Source organism: Rattus norvegicus, chromosome 7 (genome assembly GCF_036323735.1).
Source record: "Rattus norvegicus strain BN/NHsdMcwi chromosome 7, GRCr8, whole genome shotgun sequence".
Taxonomy (NCBI): Eukaryota; Metazoa; Chordata; class Mammalia; order Rodentia; family Muridae; genus Rattus; species Rattus norvegicus.
In genome coordinates, this window is record NC_086025.1 from 21,403,282 (window position 1) to 21,420,005 (window position 16,724).

Sequence of the window (16,724 nt, forward strand, 5' to 3'; positions counted from 1 at the left end):
ACTAGCTGTACTATCAAGTTCTGTATTTGATTGACAGTCCCTGCCTTAGTGAATGTGGTGGTTTGAATAGGAATGGTCCCCATAGACTCATGTTTGAATGCTTGGCCCATCGGGCACAGCACGATTAGGAGTTGCAGCCTTGTTGGAGTGGTTTTGTTGGAGGAAGTGGGTCACTATAGTGGCAGGATCTGAGGTCTCCTAGGCTCAAGCTATGCCCAGTGTAGAACACTGCCTGCAGATCCAGATGTAGAACTCTCAGCTACTTCTCTAGCACCATGCCTGCCTGGATGCTGATGTGTTCCCATCATGACGACAATGGACTAAATTTCTGAAACTGTAAGCCAACCCCAATTAAATGTTATCCTTTATAACAGTTGCAGTGGTCATTGTGTCTCTTCACAGCAACGAAACCCTAAAACAGTGAGCAGGGTAGAAGGGCAATTTATGATAATTCCCAACAACAACATGCATGTGCACATGCATACATGCAAAAACATGCCCATACATAAAAAAGAAAAAAGAAAAGTAGAAAGGAAAAGAAAAAAGAAAAAGGAAAATAATTCATAGCATGAACTTATTTGGATATAATGTGTTTAATAATACTGTGACATTTCATATAGTATTGTCTTAATTATGGCTAGGCATGGGCTCCACAATGTTGACTTCCATTCATGATGGCTGACATGGCCATAGCTGCTGCTGAGCGACAGATTTGCCAACAGCAGAGACCAGCACTGAGCCCCAGATCTGAGAGCATCCCCTCGATGACCAGACACCAACCTGGTGGCAGATTGACTACAATGGACCACTTCTTCCCTGGAAAAGACAATGCTTAGTCTTTACCTGAATAAATATTTATAATGGCTATGGATTTTCCTTTCTTTCATGTAACACTATGTGTAGCTATTCCTCAAAATCACCACCCATGGATTTACAGAATGCCTTATCCACCATCATAGTATTCCAGACAGTATTCTGTCTGACCAAAGAACTCCCTTCACAGCCAAAGAAGAGAGACAGTGGGCCATGATCACGGAATCCACAGAACCTTACTAGGCTTCCCATTATCCTGGAGCAGCCTGTCTGATAGAAAGATGGAATTACCTTTTGAAGACACAGTTACAGTGTCAATTATATGGCAGTAGTATAGAGGGCTGGGGCAGGGTCCTCCAGAAGGTAGCGTATGCTTTGACTAGTTGTCTAATAGATAATATGGTTCCTTCCACAGCCAGAATCCAAGGGTCCAGGAATCAAGAGATGGAAAAGAGAATAGTTCTACTCACTAGTGTGCTGTGTGTTCCTAGTAACCCACTAGGAAAAGTTTTATTTCCTCTTCTCACAACCCTAAGTTCTGTTGGCCTAGGGGTTTTGGTTCTAGATGGGTTAGCACTCCTACCAGAAGACACAGCAAAGATTCCATTGAACTGGAAGCTCACGCTTCCTCCTGGCCATTTTGAGCTTCTGATGCTCTTAAACCAATAGTCTAAGAAAGGAATAATAGTGTTAGGTGGGGTTATTCGCCCAGATTCCCAAGAGGAAATTGGGTTGCTTCTCCACAATGGAGGTAATGAAGGCATAATCTTATGCCTGGAGTGCATGAGATCCTTTAGGGTGTGTCTTGGTGCTACCATGTTTCGTGATTAAAGTTAATGGGAAAGTACAATAACCTAGTCCAGGCAGGATGGCAAAGGGTATAGATCTACTCTGTATAAAGGTAACTCTTCCAGGATAAAAGCCTCGACCTGCTGAGGTGTCTGCTGAGGGTGGAGGAAATAGAGTGGATGGTGGAGGAAGGTCTTTATGAGTACCAGTTGAGGCCATGCGGCCAGTTGTAGAAATGAAGACTGTAAGTGACAAGCGTGTTTCTGTGATCTGTTGTTAAGGATGTGTTTGAACAGATACATGTTTTCTTTCCTTGATTTGTTTATCACGTAATATAACATCAATTAAGAATATCAGTAGTTTTCATATTTGCGTTTGATATATGAAAAGAATGTGCCTTGGGGCTGGAGAAATTCCTCAGTGGTTAAGAGCCCTTGCTGCTCTTCCGGAGAACCTTGGTTCAATTCCCAGCAGCCACACGTCATCTCACCATGGTCCATAATTACAGTTCCAGATCACCAGAAGATGATCTGACACCTTCATGCAAGCATACATGCAGGCAAAACACCAATGCACATAAAACATCAATCAATCAATCAACCAATCAAGCATTAATAAGAATGTTCCTCAAGGAGGGGGGGAATGAGTTTGTGGTTGTACAATGAATATTTATGTTAGGCATAATTATGACCTGGCTAAATATATAATGTGTTTGTGATTGTACATGGGGTCATTATACCATATGAGGTGTAATTATGACCTATTTATTATTTTCATGTGGAAATTAATCATGACAAAAGAGATACGATTATGTGTCAAGTTGACAAGGGGTGAACTTGTGATAGCTCTTCCTAGTTGCCAACTTGACTACATCTGGAATTGAATAAAACCCATAAGGCTATGTACACCTGCAAGGGATTTTTTTCTTAATTAATATTTTTTGAAATAGGATGATCTATTTTTAATCCAGACATTTGGAGATGGGAAAGTATACCTTTAATCTAGACTACTCCTGCTGGTAGCCTATATAAACATGGACGAAGGAAGCATGCTTTTTTTCCTTGCTTGCCTTCTCTGTCAAGTCTGGTTTTTTCCCCCTCTGGAATTAGAGCCTAGTTCTGACATACACTGAGTATCAGATGAGACATCTGACCTTCTGGATTGAACAACTACATTCTTGGGCTTTCTCTTGGTAGACGGTCACTGCTGGATTAGCTGGACCATAGCTTGTAAATCATCCTAATAAATCCCCTTATATCTATCCAGTCTTCAAGTTCTGTGTCTCTAGAGAATCCTAATACAGTCAACCCAGTCTCCTCACATCAAAATGACTGCTTTTAACTCAGCTAGGGTAGCTACAGCTTTCAAAATATGACTCTAATTTCAGTTACAACTGCAAATTCCCTCAAACATCACCATGGAGAATGGATACTGTTCTACTTTATCTGTACTCTATGTTACCGTTTATGCTAATTGTATAGCTATTTAAAATCATATTTTAAAATTCCAATAATCATAGCTAGTTCTAGTTTTGTACTTTGATACATTAGTGTTCACAACCTGTGTGTGTTGTATATGTGTGTGTTCTAATGTGTATGTGAACATGTGATGTGTATGTGTGTGGTGTGTGTATTCAAATGTGTATGTGCACGTGTACTGTGTGTGTTTGTGGGTGTGTGTGTGCATTTGAATGGGTATGTTTATGTGATATGTGTGTGTGTCTATGTGGTACATGTGTGTGCATGATGTGTGTGTGTATGTATGTATGTATTCGAATGTGTATCTGAACATGTGGGGTGTGTGTTTGTGTAGTGTGTGTGAGTGTTCAAATGTGTGCATCTACATATGGCATGTGTATGTATGGGTGTGCAGGTGCACATGTATGTATTACATGTTCCTGTGCATACAGGAGCTAGAGAGTGACATTTGGTACCTTCTAACATTGCCCTCTACCTTATTCATTAAGGTAGGTTTCCTCGCTTGAACCTGGATTTGGGTAGTCGAGCTCATCAGCTTGCTCCGTGCATCCCGTGACTCTACTTCCTGCAGTAGCAGGTAGAATGGTGGAAGGTGGAGGTGAATGCGGGGGTAGATGTGGTTACGAGGTGGCAGAGGTGAGTGGTAGATTTCAGGGGATGTAGGGATGTAGATTTCAGGAGTGTAGAGTTCAGGGGATGGAGGTGGCAGAGAGGGTAGCAGCAAGATCCATCCCAATGTTATAACAAAAATCTCAGACAAGCTGTCATTTGTCAAAGTCAGAGACTCATTTCCCATAGACCAAAGGCATCACAACTTCCTGTGTTTGTAGAGGGCTTGGTCTCTACTTCTGACTCGGCACCTTCATTCTCTGCAGGAGTGAAGGGACCAAGAGGCAAAGAGGGCAAAGGTTCCATTCCATCCCTGAGGGAGCTGGCCTTCTGGTACAGCCACTGCTTCCTGTTGTCTAGGAGGAACTTTCTAAAACACGAGTCGGGGAGGGACACATCCATTCACACCAAAGTGAGGCAAGACTGAGGCCGTGAAGCGAGAAGCAGGAAAGTGGAAGAGGAGGAAGATGATGGAGAAATGGTCGTCCCCTGACTAGTACCAAGGGAGGAAGACATGGAGTCATGAGAAACGGAAAAGGAAGTAGCAACAAGGGAGACGGCTCCATTCTGTGGTTATCCGGGTCTACTAAGTAGATCTGAAGTCAACTCCGAGAAGAAAGAGAATTTTGATGCAAAATTTAAAGAAAAAAAAAAACCCCTTTTCTCCAGCGTATCTTTGCAAGAAGTCCAGAGGAAAGCCCCCATATTTCTATTGAGTGCTTTACACAAAGAAATCCTTTGCAAGTGTATGACTCAGCACTGTCCACGTTGAAGGAGCCAAGTTCCCTTTCCTTGAAAACAGAGATTCAGACACTTCCAACTTACTTCTGTTTGTCCTTGCAGGCCACGAAGCAATGAATTTGGCCACAGAGTCGCGCTTTCTAATGATGTTGTTTGGGGGGGGGGGGTAGTATGAAAAACAAGTTGGCGATTGCCAAATAACCACAGAATGACAGCTATTACAGAAGACACAAAGGGTCCAGGCATGTAACAACTATTAAAAGAAAAGCCTCTCTGCCCGAGACAATACTGAACCCACAAAACCAGATGCCTGGGATTCATGTCTTTAGAGGGGCTGAGGCACATGGAGCGACAGCGGCAGCAGGGTGCTTAGAGAACAAGAGGGCAACACAGGCCTCAGAGTAACAGACCCCCATCTGTTAATGCCACATGGATTGTGCTGGCACAAGGCCCTCTTATGATATCACAAAGCCAAGCTTTACGAGGACAGGAGAGTGGAAATGAAAATATTGTGAGCCGTGGTGTCTGAAAAGCGCCACCTAAAACGGGGGAGGGAACTACTGCAAAAGTGATCTGCGCTCTAATTTTCCCACCTTGGAAAGAGGGAACTTAACCATTTAAAGGAAGTCAGTTGGACGCTCCCCCAGATGCCGATCACGGTGATACCTCTCGGGCACGCACATCATGTGTCTTACGTTACCCCAAGGGCCCTCCACGAATACCAGTTTATTGAATCTTCCTAATACAGCGCCGTGAGGATCCCTCTGTCCTGGATACCTTACCTCCGACTCACAGGAGAATCAGCTGCCGGAAGCTGCCAGAGCTATGTCTACACAGTCTGCTATTTTCTCAGATTTCTACTCAGACTTATACCACGGGAAGCAATTTCAGCCTAAAGTAAAGTTGAGGTTCATCAAGGCAGGGTCTGGGTTCAAGTTTCCCAGGAGAGACAGTTGTATCATTCATATTGGTTTTTTAAAATGATTTAACTACAGTTTACTCTCCATATAACAAATAATTTTATATTTATTATTATTTATATTTATTATTATTGAAACTGTAAAAAGAAAGAAACCACCCATAATCTAACACATCTGTTCTTACCCAGCTAGCTCACCTTGTTTTCTTTTCAATAATAAATACAAATGTTTAACATTCTCATTTTCATTTTTTTGACAATTCCTTTTTTATTAGTATCTTCTTATCCATGATACTTTTTTATTGGATATTTTTTTATTTACATTTCAAATGTTATTCCCTTCCCTGGTTTCCCATCCATAAGCCCCCTATCCCATCCCTCTCCCCTTCTTCTATAAGGGTGTTCCCCTCCCCAACCACCTCCCCTTCCCACCTCCCTGCCCTGACATTACCCTATACTGGGGTCCAGCCTTGGCAGGACCAAGGGCTTTCATTCATATTGTTGATAGCTTCCTTTCTGGGTTACCTTTAACAATGGGGAGGGGTTATACTAATGAGTCATGGTAGGGAAAAGGATTGTGATTTCCAAATAATAGGATTTATTGGCCTTTTACCTCCTTATGTGGGGTTCTCTGGATGTGTCACAGTCACAGATGCATGATGGGATAGGCGATTTTGCAAAGCCAATGCTGTGGAGATTCCATTTGGTATTAAAGCACAGGACAGTTAGCAGTGGTCTCTGTTGGACCTATTGGTCCCAGTTGGTTTGCAGTGATCTTGTGACCTTGTTGTTTGGGCAGTCACATAGACCCTGTATGCCACCTCTGTGGCTGCACCAGCCTCCAGCTGCCGTGGAGTTTTCTTCTTCCTTACTCTGTATCTGTCTAGCCTGCCTGAGCTCTAGGGGAGAAAAGATACTGAGGGAAATGGACAATGGCTTGTGTTTTCCTCAAAGGCACCCTACTGCTGCTTTATCAAGTCCCCTCTTGTAACTGGGCTGGTGACTTTCTTTCTTGCTGCCACTGAGTGGGTAGGTGGGGAACTCTGAAATCTCACACAGCTGTCTTTGTATCCAGTTCGTAGAGGAGGACAGTTAGCAAAGGGTCAATGTGATAGTCACCTCTCAGGCCCTTAGCTGAGTGCAGTCATCATGCATTTTCCCCCCTTGGCTAGTTGCTTGCTCATATCCTAAATCTCCACCCATTTGACAGATTGTGATTTATAAGACTCAGGCCACAGATCGCAGCAAATCTCTCCCCCTGTCTATTCTATCCCTGCATGGGGGAAATGGAAGTTGTCAGAACTTGCAATGTTCTCTTCTCTTGGGTGTCATGGAAAGCGAAAGATAGTGCTTTCCTCCTCTAGTAGACAGCATGAGATGGCCTGGCTAAGCCAGCTAGAAAGACTTGCTCAGCTGACATATATATGACAACCTAGGTACTGGAAGCTCAGGTCCTTAATCCCAGTACTTTGCAGGCTGGGACAGGAGGGTTGGTGGTTTAAGACAGGTTCTGGATATATAGTGAATTGCAGGCCAGCCTGAGCTCTTGAAACAAACAACTATCCAACCAAACTCACACAGAGGCAAACCACTCTCAGACTTGGAATTTCAACCCAAACTTCAAGCCTTTAACCAACATGGCGAGAATGAGAGCAAATCTAAGAACTGTTCTAGAGACTACCATTGGGTATCTCCTTTGTGTTAGGCCAAACCTGACTTCTCAGCTAGCAAAAGCAGACTGCTGAGTTCTCTCTATCACATTTCCTATCTGGAAGGCCCGAGTCTTCCAGGCCAAGGTCTACCTCACAGCCAGGAGAGTTGTTCAGACAGTGGCTCCACCCACTCTTGTCTATCCCATTCCCCCTCCACCACCCCTGCTCCCCTCCCAGTCAGCCAGTAACCCCAGTCTTCCTTCTCCACTCTCTTTCATCCTCACTTCCTCTGCGCGCAGAGCAGCCTTTTAAGTCAACTAGGAGATTTCTTTGGGGGAGGGAAGAAGAGTTGTCTGAGAGAGTTGGCGGAGAGAAAAGGAGGGCAAACAGCCTTGTGTCCTTCGTCCTTTTCTTTCAACTTGACTGCTGCTGATCAAAGCACTGGCAGAAGGCAGTATTGAACAGACAGACTTCTTCCAAAGGCGAGGTGGGTGTCAGTGTTGAGGATGGCATTACATGCTTGGATGGGAGGAAGGAATCAGTTCAAGTGGATTGGAGAATAAATCACTAAACAAGGCATAAGCGGTTTCCTAGGAGCTCCTTTGATAATGTGGCGACTCTAGGCCATACACACTGGTCACATTATTTATCACTGGGGCATGAATGTCCTAACCACATCCAAGGGCTTTCACTGGGCTTGTAACAACACACAGGACCACAAAGAAATGCAGAGGAAAACTGAGAACAAAGGAAAGGCAGCCCTGACCCCTCAGCCTCCTCCCCTTAGTCTGCAGATACCCCCAGGCCCAAGCTGGAATTTTCTCCTTTGTTTCTCTTGCCCAGTGTTCTTAGTGTGCTTTGTGTCATTGAGCTGATTCAGCTGATCTATAGACTGAGTTCTTTCCCTCCCTTCCTCCCTCTTTTCTTCCTTCTTTCACCCCCCACCCCTGCCCAGCCTTTCATTCTTTCTTTCTGTTCCTCTAAATCCTTCAGCCTGGAGGGAGTGTACCAGCTGCCCATTTCCTTCCTCTCACCTCTACAGAGTTTCAGTCTTTTCCCTCTGAAACATAACAAGCAGAAAGACCCAGAATGGTATTTCTGCAGTGTTAGTTGGGAGTAAGAGAGGATTGAGTTCTTAAGAGCATCGGTCCAAAGGTTGGTCTCTCTCTCTCCCTCTCCCTCTCCCTCTCCCTCTCCCTCTCCCTCTCCCTCTCCCTCTCCCTCTCCCTCTCCCTCTCCCTCTCCCTCTCCCTCTCCCTCTCCCTCTCTCCCTCTCCCTCTCTCCCTCTCCCTCTCCCTCTCTCCCTCTCTCTCTCTCTCTCTCTCTCTCTCTCTCTCTCTCTCTCTCTCTCTCTCACCTCTCTCTCACTAAATCTCCCCTGGGACTGACCAAACAATGAAATCAGCTTTCTGTTCTGTCTTTTCAGGTGAAAACTATGGCCGTCACTCCCTTCCTTCCTTGCCTACTGTGCCTCCTCATCCCCATGGTCTGCTTGAGACTGAGATTCTCTATTGCTCTGAGAATGGGCTCTGCCTTGAACCAGTCAATATGCCTTGATCCTGGTGATCTTCCTGATAGATCTGGGAGTGGCCTAATGGTCAAAGCCATCCAATCAAGAGGACTTGAGGACTTTGGTTGGGAATGCTAGAGAACGATCTTCCCTCTGGGTTGAGATGAAGGCTCAAATAGTCCTGAGGGTGTTTCTAGACATCTTGACACCACTAGGGGAGAGGCTACTCGAGAATGGAGCAGAAGTTAAAAATCATAACAGCTTAATAATAAGCTCTAAGAAATTGATTGAGGAAAGAAAGACCAAGCTCAAATCTTAGTGAGCTTAGCTTTGCTGAAGTTTCTATCATAATGGCTCATCTGGTTACAAGAAGAAATGAATTTTCCTTATTTGAATTTGGTTTTGTAAAGGGAATAAACTTCATGAAGGGAGAAGAAAGAAAAACTACAAGTATTTTTTGGTCCCTAGTTTACTCTAGAAACCGTACTAGGCAGCAGAGAGCAGAGGTAAGAAAGTTGTGAGTCCATAGTTGGCTCAAATCCTTCAAATCCCCACGGCAAGCAAACCCCAAACCAAAGGTAAGTAGATAGACCCAAGAATTTTGGACCTCAAAGAAAACCTTTGAAGTATTTTATCTCCCAAGCTGCACATAAAACTTCAATTGTTTCGCTGAGGAATTGGGGTTTCAAAATATCATCAGTGCCTCTGGTTTTCAGTTTACTATAAATCTCCTAGGGCAAATATATTCATATGTATTTCTAGTCTCCACCTTCCCAGGGAGGGAATAAATCTTTAAAGTGCAACTAAACCTACTCCAGAAAGATAACTGATTCATAGAAGCCCATGTAATTCTGATTTTGGCCTGATGTGCGGTTGGTTCTCTGAAAGCTGAGCCCCACATTAGTGTTCACAAGGCCTGTAGCTTACAGCCCAGACAGAATCCCAGTCTACCACCCTCCCTGAGAACTTGGGGAGAAGGGCTGACTCTGTCTAGTGAGGGCCGTAAGGGTTGGATTTATTTCTAAATTCTTTTTCTCTTGTGGGAACAGAGAGTGAGATATGAGCAGTGGAGGTGCCAACATTCCCCACCTCAGCTCTGGACCTATACCAGAAATAGACATTTCTAGTTAGTTGAATTCTGTTTGAATAAACAAGAAATGTATCTTTCTATTTCTCAAGACAGTGCAGAGGAAAGCCATTCCTTGCTGCTTTCACTTGGGATTCTTTTGGTTACGAGAGGTAGAAAACCCAACCCATTGTGGTTTGTACAGAAGAGGGAACTGGGTCATTTCTATGGTAGAAAGTCCAAAGGAAAGACCTGGTCGCAGACCTGGCAGGAACCACGTGATTTGCCAGCCCCAAGTCTCTCTTTCATGCTTCCTCCCTCCTGTCTTCCCTCTTCAATTTGTATTGTTTTCATTCTAAAACTGTTTCTCCTTCATGCCTCAACCATCTTACGAGTAGCTGCTGTGGTAATAATTAATACAAATCAGGGGGTTTCTATTCCACCTTTGATCATTTAGTTCCCAGATAAACAAACAAAACTTTTATAATTACAATAAGCCTTAATCAGCCTAGAGCTGGGTAGATATCAACTCTCTATGGTGATGTTGTCTACTTCCCTGTAAATAACCCCGAGATATGACTTGTCATGTCCCAGCTGCACTGCTCTTAACTCCAGTTGGCCATTCCTCACGGTCAGTTCCCATGATCCCTCATCCTACGGCATCTTCTCCCATCTCTACCTTCTCTCTCCCTCCCCTTGTGACCCGGCCTCTAATCCCAAGCCCAAGGAACTGAAGCCTTATCTAGGTCTCTTCTGCTTAGCTATAGGCTGTAGGCATTTTAATTCAACCAATAGTTTCCAATTACAATACATAGCAAAGACCAAACTACAACAAGTAGCTGTTAACTGCTTCCAGAACTTAGCCGCCCCCACCTCAAATTCATAGCCATTAGAGAGAGGGGCTATGGGTCCTATGAACTCAAGACAAGAGTTTTAGAATTAAGTCTCATTAGCTCTCGTTGGTCTAATTCGAGACAATTCCGTCAGCCAATCATTCTCAGGACACGTGTCATGTGCTTATCTCTGAACCAACTGCTGGGACCCAGGGAGTGGTATATGTTGATTGGCTTGGCCTGGTCATGGGTTCTCACGAAGCAGATGAATTAAGGCAAGGCATCCATTTGGTTCTTTTCTTGTAGAGCACAGCAGTTGTGTTACCAGAAGGGAAGAGATGAATGTTTTACAGAAAAGGCAACACAAGCCCTCTGTGCAATGAACCATAATTGACAAGCAACATTAATATGTTCATCGGTCTCATTTTAGGTACCATATTTTCCTACCTTAAAACAGCCCCCCACCCCATTTTATTGAGCTGTAAAATTCACTTGGTATGCAACTCACCTGTCACATTTTATTTGTGATCACAGATGGCTTTCTGAAAACCATCAACACACAAATTTTAGAACATATTATGGTTTCTCCCCAAGACTCCCTTCGCAGTAATTTCCTATTTATCACTCCCAACCATCCCATGGCTTACAGAACCTACTTCCTGTTTCTATAGTGTTTCCTTTCCTGGATGGTTCATCTAGATGATCTATTGTGGCAGGTTTCTCTCCATTAACATACTGCATTAGAAGCGGCCTGTGACAGACCTTCATTCTCCTTTCAGTGTATTTGATGGTAGTGAGTCCCACCACCACACTGTATTTACCTAGTCACTGGCTAGGGTGTATTTGCCTTGTTTCATTGGCTATTAAGAACAGTGCTTCTCTGTAGTTGGTTACGTATAACAAATCACTACTTTAGCACTCCGGTTCCACTGGAAATACTAAGGTAAAGAATTGAATAGTTTTATTGTAAATGTCCATCTACCATATTCTACAACTTATAGCTGATACTGTACTGTTTAAGCTTATGATATGAAGTGTAAATGTCAGCCCCCAAACGTAAAAAAGACACATAGTCTTATTTCTTACGGTTCATCCAGGGAGTATGTCAACAGAAAGTCTGAGTGCCCTCAACTGTAAAAAACATGAAATTATTAAATTTGACATAAATGTTTTTCCCCATTTGTTAAAAAAAGTGAATGTTCATCACTAAAAAAAAAGAATAACGATTCTCTGAATATCTGTGCTTAAGTTCTGTGAGTGTGGACAAGTGTAATTTCATATGTATGTCAGGGGGATATGATAAGCCCAGGTTTAATACTCAAAAAGATGCTGGATTGCTTTGCTGTGTGGTCCCATCACTTTGCATCAGCACCAGCCAGAAGGATCCAACCTTCCCCAATACTTGCTGTGTGAAGAGTTAGTACTATGCTTGTAATTTTGAGAAAAAAAAAACCCTATCAGAAAGATTGGGGTATCCATCAAATGTCCGTTCTCTGTCAAGTATGTGGAGAGATTGCTCTAGCTTTCTCCCATAAAAGGACACAGGTTTGATTCCCAGCACCCCTATGGCAGCTCACAACCATCTATAACTCTAGTTCCAAGGAACCTGATGCTTTCTTCTGCTCTCCACAGGTACCAGGTGTACATACAGTACATAGACATGCATGCAGACTGTGGTGGTTTGAATGAGATTAGCCCTACAGGCTCATATAGTTGCAAGCTTAGTCCCCAGTTGATGGGCTGTCAGGAGGGATTACCGGGTGTGGCCTTATGGGAGTGCTACAAGGGAGGCTTTGAAGCTTCAAAAGCCCACACAGAGCCCGGTCTGTCTGTGTCTGTGTCTGTGTCTGTGTCTGTGTCTGTGTCTGTGTCTGTGTCTGTGTCTGTGTCTGTGTCTGTGTCTGTCTGTCTGTCTGTCTGTCTGTCTGTCTGTCTGTCTCTCTCTCTCTCTCTCTCTCTCTCTCTCTCTCTCTCTCTCTTTCTTCTTGCTGCCCAACGATCATAATGTAAAACTCTCTGCTACTTCTCTAGTTCCATGCCTCCCTGTGTGGCTCCATTCTCCCCACCATGGTGATAATGGTTCTGAAACAGTAAGCAAGCCCCCACTAAAATGCCTTCCTTTATAAGAGCTGCCTTAGTCATGTGTAAATGTTACAGCTCAGAGAGGCTTTCCCAATGGAGGAGTTTATCTCTGAGGGAAAAGGCCTCCCCAAAAGGTCTTGCAGCTTCTGGCAGTTGAGAACCAAGGAGTAACACAAAGTCACACCACACAACAAGCCTCACATAATAAATTTATTGGGAAAGACAGAGGAAGATGGCTGCCTCTGCTTGGGTGAGACGCAGCAGGGAACTTAGCAGGAGAAAGACTTTATATAGGGTTTCTGATGGTTGGAGTTTTCCAGGGTGGAGGGTTCCAGGTTGGGGATTGGTGGAATTTCAAGATGAGCCTACAGATTGGTGGGATCTTGAGCTAAGGGATTTGTGGGTTTTAGTAGGTTTCAAACCCAGATGTGGGCTCAGACCTTTTACCCTACATCATGGTGTCTCTTACAGCAATAAAACCTAAATAAGACACAGGCAAAGCACTCATACACATTTAAACAAAAAAAAAAGCTGAAAGGAAAAATGTGACATATCTTTTTCAATAGAATAAGCTATCAGGAAATCATATTTTTTCTGAGGAGATTTGAGTCCATTTTGTTACCCAGAAAGAACTCTGCAGCACAATGACCAATGTGGTATAGGAAAACTGTAAGGGTTTATAGTGTGTGTGTGTGTGTGTGTGTGTGTGTGTGTGTGTGTGTGTGTGTGTGTGTGTGTGTGTGTTTCTTTCTAAAGGAGAAAAGTTTTATTGACTCTTTTTTTTTTGGTTCTTTTTTTTTCGGAGCTGGGGACCGAACCCATTTTATTGACTCTTAAAAAGATGATATGTGGGACTGGAGAGATGGCTCAGTGGGTAAGAACCCTGACTGACTGCTCTTCGAGGGATTCTGAGTTCAATTCATAGCAACCACATGGTGGCTCACAACCATCTGTAATGGGATCCGATGCCCTCTTCTGGTGTGTCTGAAGATAGCTACAGTGTATTCATATAAATAAGTAAGTAAGTAAGTAAATAAATAAATAAATAAATAAATCTTCGAAAGAGGTTATATGTGGGTTTTAAGTTTGAGGCACACATCTTCAATGGAAGTCCAAGAATACTGTGTTGCCTTAGAAGGTGAGTGTAATTTAGAGCAGCAGCACGGAATACACCTCTGATATTTTATAAAATTACCTTGTAGAGCAAATTTAAAGCTTCAGCAAAACCGAGGGAATGGGTTTTGGATGACGGTTTAAGTCAATCCACTTATGAGCAAAGATAAGAATCCCAAATAAAGGAAGAAACACGCTCAAGTACACGATTCTCTTGGCCTTGCAGACTCTAGCTTGTAAATCCCCAGGTCTGGTTATGTACTTACTTAAAAATATAGTTTATGCCAGGACTGAAGATACTGAAAGGAGGTATGAGGTTCCTCTCCTTTCTAGACACACACTCTTCTTCCCTTTATTTTGATGACAGGATGTTTCACTCTGTAGTGAAAAATACTCCATTTAGGTTTTCTGGAACCAGCCTTCCCATTCCAACAGTGATCCACAGGAGTCACCACTCTTCTAATAATATATTCCAAATATCTACTTATCCCAGATAGGGAGTTGACAACAGGCCAAAGTAATGATACCATCAAAGCCTCACTTGGTAAACCAAAGAATTTTATTGGGGTTACTTACTGAAGTATGGAGGAGCAATTACTTATAGAAGCAGAAATGATTCAAAAGATAGCTTCATCACTGAAGCCCACTCTAGAATGGGAGATGGCTAAAACAAAACTGAAAACCTGGGTTGTACTGCACAACCTGAAGGCAGATGGAAATGTTGGAGATTATCTCTGGTGGTCTAAACCTTTTCCAGGTGGACCAGTTGATACTTGATTCTTTAAGGCAGTTTGGCTAGTCTGTTTCTTTAAGGTAGTGTGGTTGTTCTCAACTTCTTTACACTTGATCTTAGCCAAAAGGCCGAGAAGCGATGTTCTCAACTTCTTTGAAGCAGCTCATCTTGTCTGATACTCTCAGCAGTTCTTACTGCTTATATCCTTGAGGAAGCAGGTGTTTAGTGAATCTGGTCAGTTTCAGGGATTTTCTGAAACTTTTGTGTTGTTTACTTCCTGATCTTAAAGGATCTTTCTCCTGCCTTTCCAATAACCTGTGTCTTTTTGTTTGCTTACTTTTGAAATTGTAATTTAATTACATTTCTTCCTTCCTTTCCTTTAAACCCTGTCATATACCCCTCTCCTCTCTTCTTCAAATCTATGACCTCTTCTTTCATTAATTGTTATCGCATGCATATATATATGTTATATATATATATTTCTGTAGACAAATATATTCCTAAACATGACCAACTGAGTCCATATAATTTTACTTGTGTGCATGTTTTCAAGACTGACCATCTTGCACTGTACAACCAACACCAGTGTACTCTTCCCCAAGAAGGACCACTTCCCTTGCTCCCTGGTTTACTTAGTTGACTGTTGTTTTTTGTATTGTGTTGGGTCCTCATGGCCTTTCTCTCCCCCAGGTTTGCATGTTCATTGATGGACATTTATCTTGGAGGAAGTCTCTCCACCACACATGTATACATGACCTAGAGCTTCTAAAGCCATCTGGTAATAGTGATTAACTGATGGATGAGTGTGTTACATAAATGGAGGCACTCAGATCCCTTGCTAGGAATTCTACTCAGGGGCCATTGAATAAACTCTTGCCTTCTGTTTCTGCAGACTCGATCTACTACCCATTGAGAAATATTCAGGAAAAGTTTTGATCTCTACCAAACCAATGCCATTTGACAGCTATTGACAGGGACTACCATTACATTAGCTTATAAGTAAGCTAGAGATTATGAAAGTGCACAGGGAGATGGACACGGCATCTATGCAAATACTGTATCTTTTTTACACAAGGGACTGTAGTACCTGCAAATTTTGGTACCCACACAGGTTCTTGGAGTCAATCTCTGGGGGTTTGTGTCCTCCTTCTTCCATGTGGTCATTGAAAGGAGGGCGTCTTGGGTGGAGCTAAGAAGCAAAAGCAAGCAGAAGACACACAGAGAGAAAAGAAGAGAAACTCAGACCTGAATATCTGCTCCCTGGATTATACTCCAGTGTTTATTGCCTGAGACCCAAAAAAGTGACAGTTTGACCATAATTTCTCTGTTGATGACACTGTGACATACTGGCAACTTTGATAGCTATTAGGAGCTCTATTAACTTGAGGCGAGGTTGCAGGAAGCACGAGTAGAGAAATCATTAGAAAGATGGATGCTAAGCAAGTGTCCCTCCTGGATTTCTTCCACCCCATAAAACTGCTCCTCCAAATTGTGTGCAAAGGTGGTGAAATCTGGTAATGTGAAGGGTGTTAAGCTTATTGAGAGCCCAGGAAAAGTAGCTAATTCGGAGGAAAGAATCCCCAGAACACTTGAGATCTTGCAACATGGGAGGGGCTAGAGTCAGAGAGAGGCAGCTGGCTTGTCTTAAGCTATTCCATTTTAGCTCAAGATGAAGCATCTTGGAGAAACACCAGGGATATAAGGGATGCATTAAGCTATCTATCATGTGTTATTGCTCTGGCAATTAGATGAAATAGCAGAAGTATTTATTCAATGTGTATGAAAGGACAGTTGGGTGAGTCTACTGAAAGACTGAACACTCCTGAGTTATAATTGACCTCAAATAAAGAGTAGAGTGGAGACCAGTCTTATTTCTGGGTGTGGAATTATCCAGAGGATGGCGGATCATGTAGTGGGTGTGACATGGGTCTCACTTCTCTGACCTAACCTCAGAAGGTTCTTGTTCAGGTCCTCTGGAAACGAGTGCCAAGAGAGAACAAGTCATTTCTGGCAATGGTAGGGAGAGCAATGCTAGCAATGAGATAGTGACAAGGGACTTCAGATGTGGTTTCGCAGTAGAGTCTATACAGAAGATATTTCTGATGGGATAGAAACTGAAGAGTAATACAACACTTAAATGTCACACGCACACCCTGGGTCTTTTAGCAACTCCAGGAAGAGTGAAAGGTACGTGTGTGTGTGTGTGTGTGTGTGTGTGTGTGTGTGTGTGTGTGTGTGTGTGTGTGTGTGTAAGAGTTTTAGAAACTCCTCTGGCAGGATTAGCACCATCGAATGAGCAGTTGGCCTCTCATCTTTGGGGCCTCTGATTATCTTTTGTGTTCTGTTTAGCTGTGTCTCAGCCTCTCTGCATAATCTCCCCCCACT

General features: G+C 43.1%; 1 long non-coding RNA gene across 1 annotated transcript; it reads right to left on the reverse strand.

The window, feature by feature from the left end:
- Nucleotides 1-577: 577 nt before the first annotated feature.
- LOC134479588 (uncharacterized) lies at nucleotides 578-4,813 on the reverse strand. Its single transcript, XR_010053126.1, has 2 exons — nucleotides 4,515-4,813; nucleotides 578-816 (listed from the first exon to the last, which is right to left on the reverse strand). It is a non-coding gene; the product is annotated as an uncharacterized LOC134479588 (long non-coding RNA).
- Nucleotides 4,814-16,724: the final 11,911 nt, after the last annotated feature.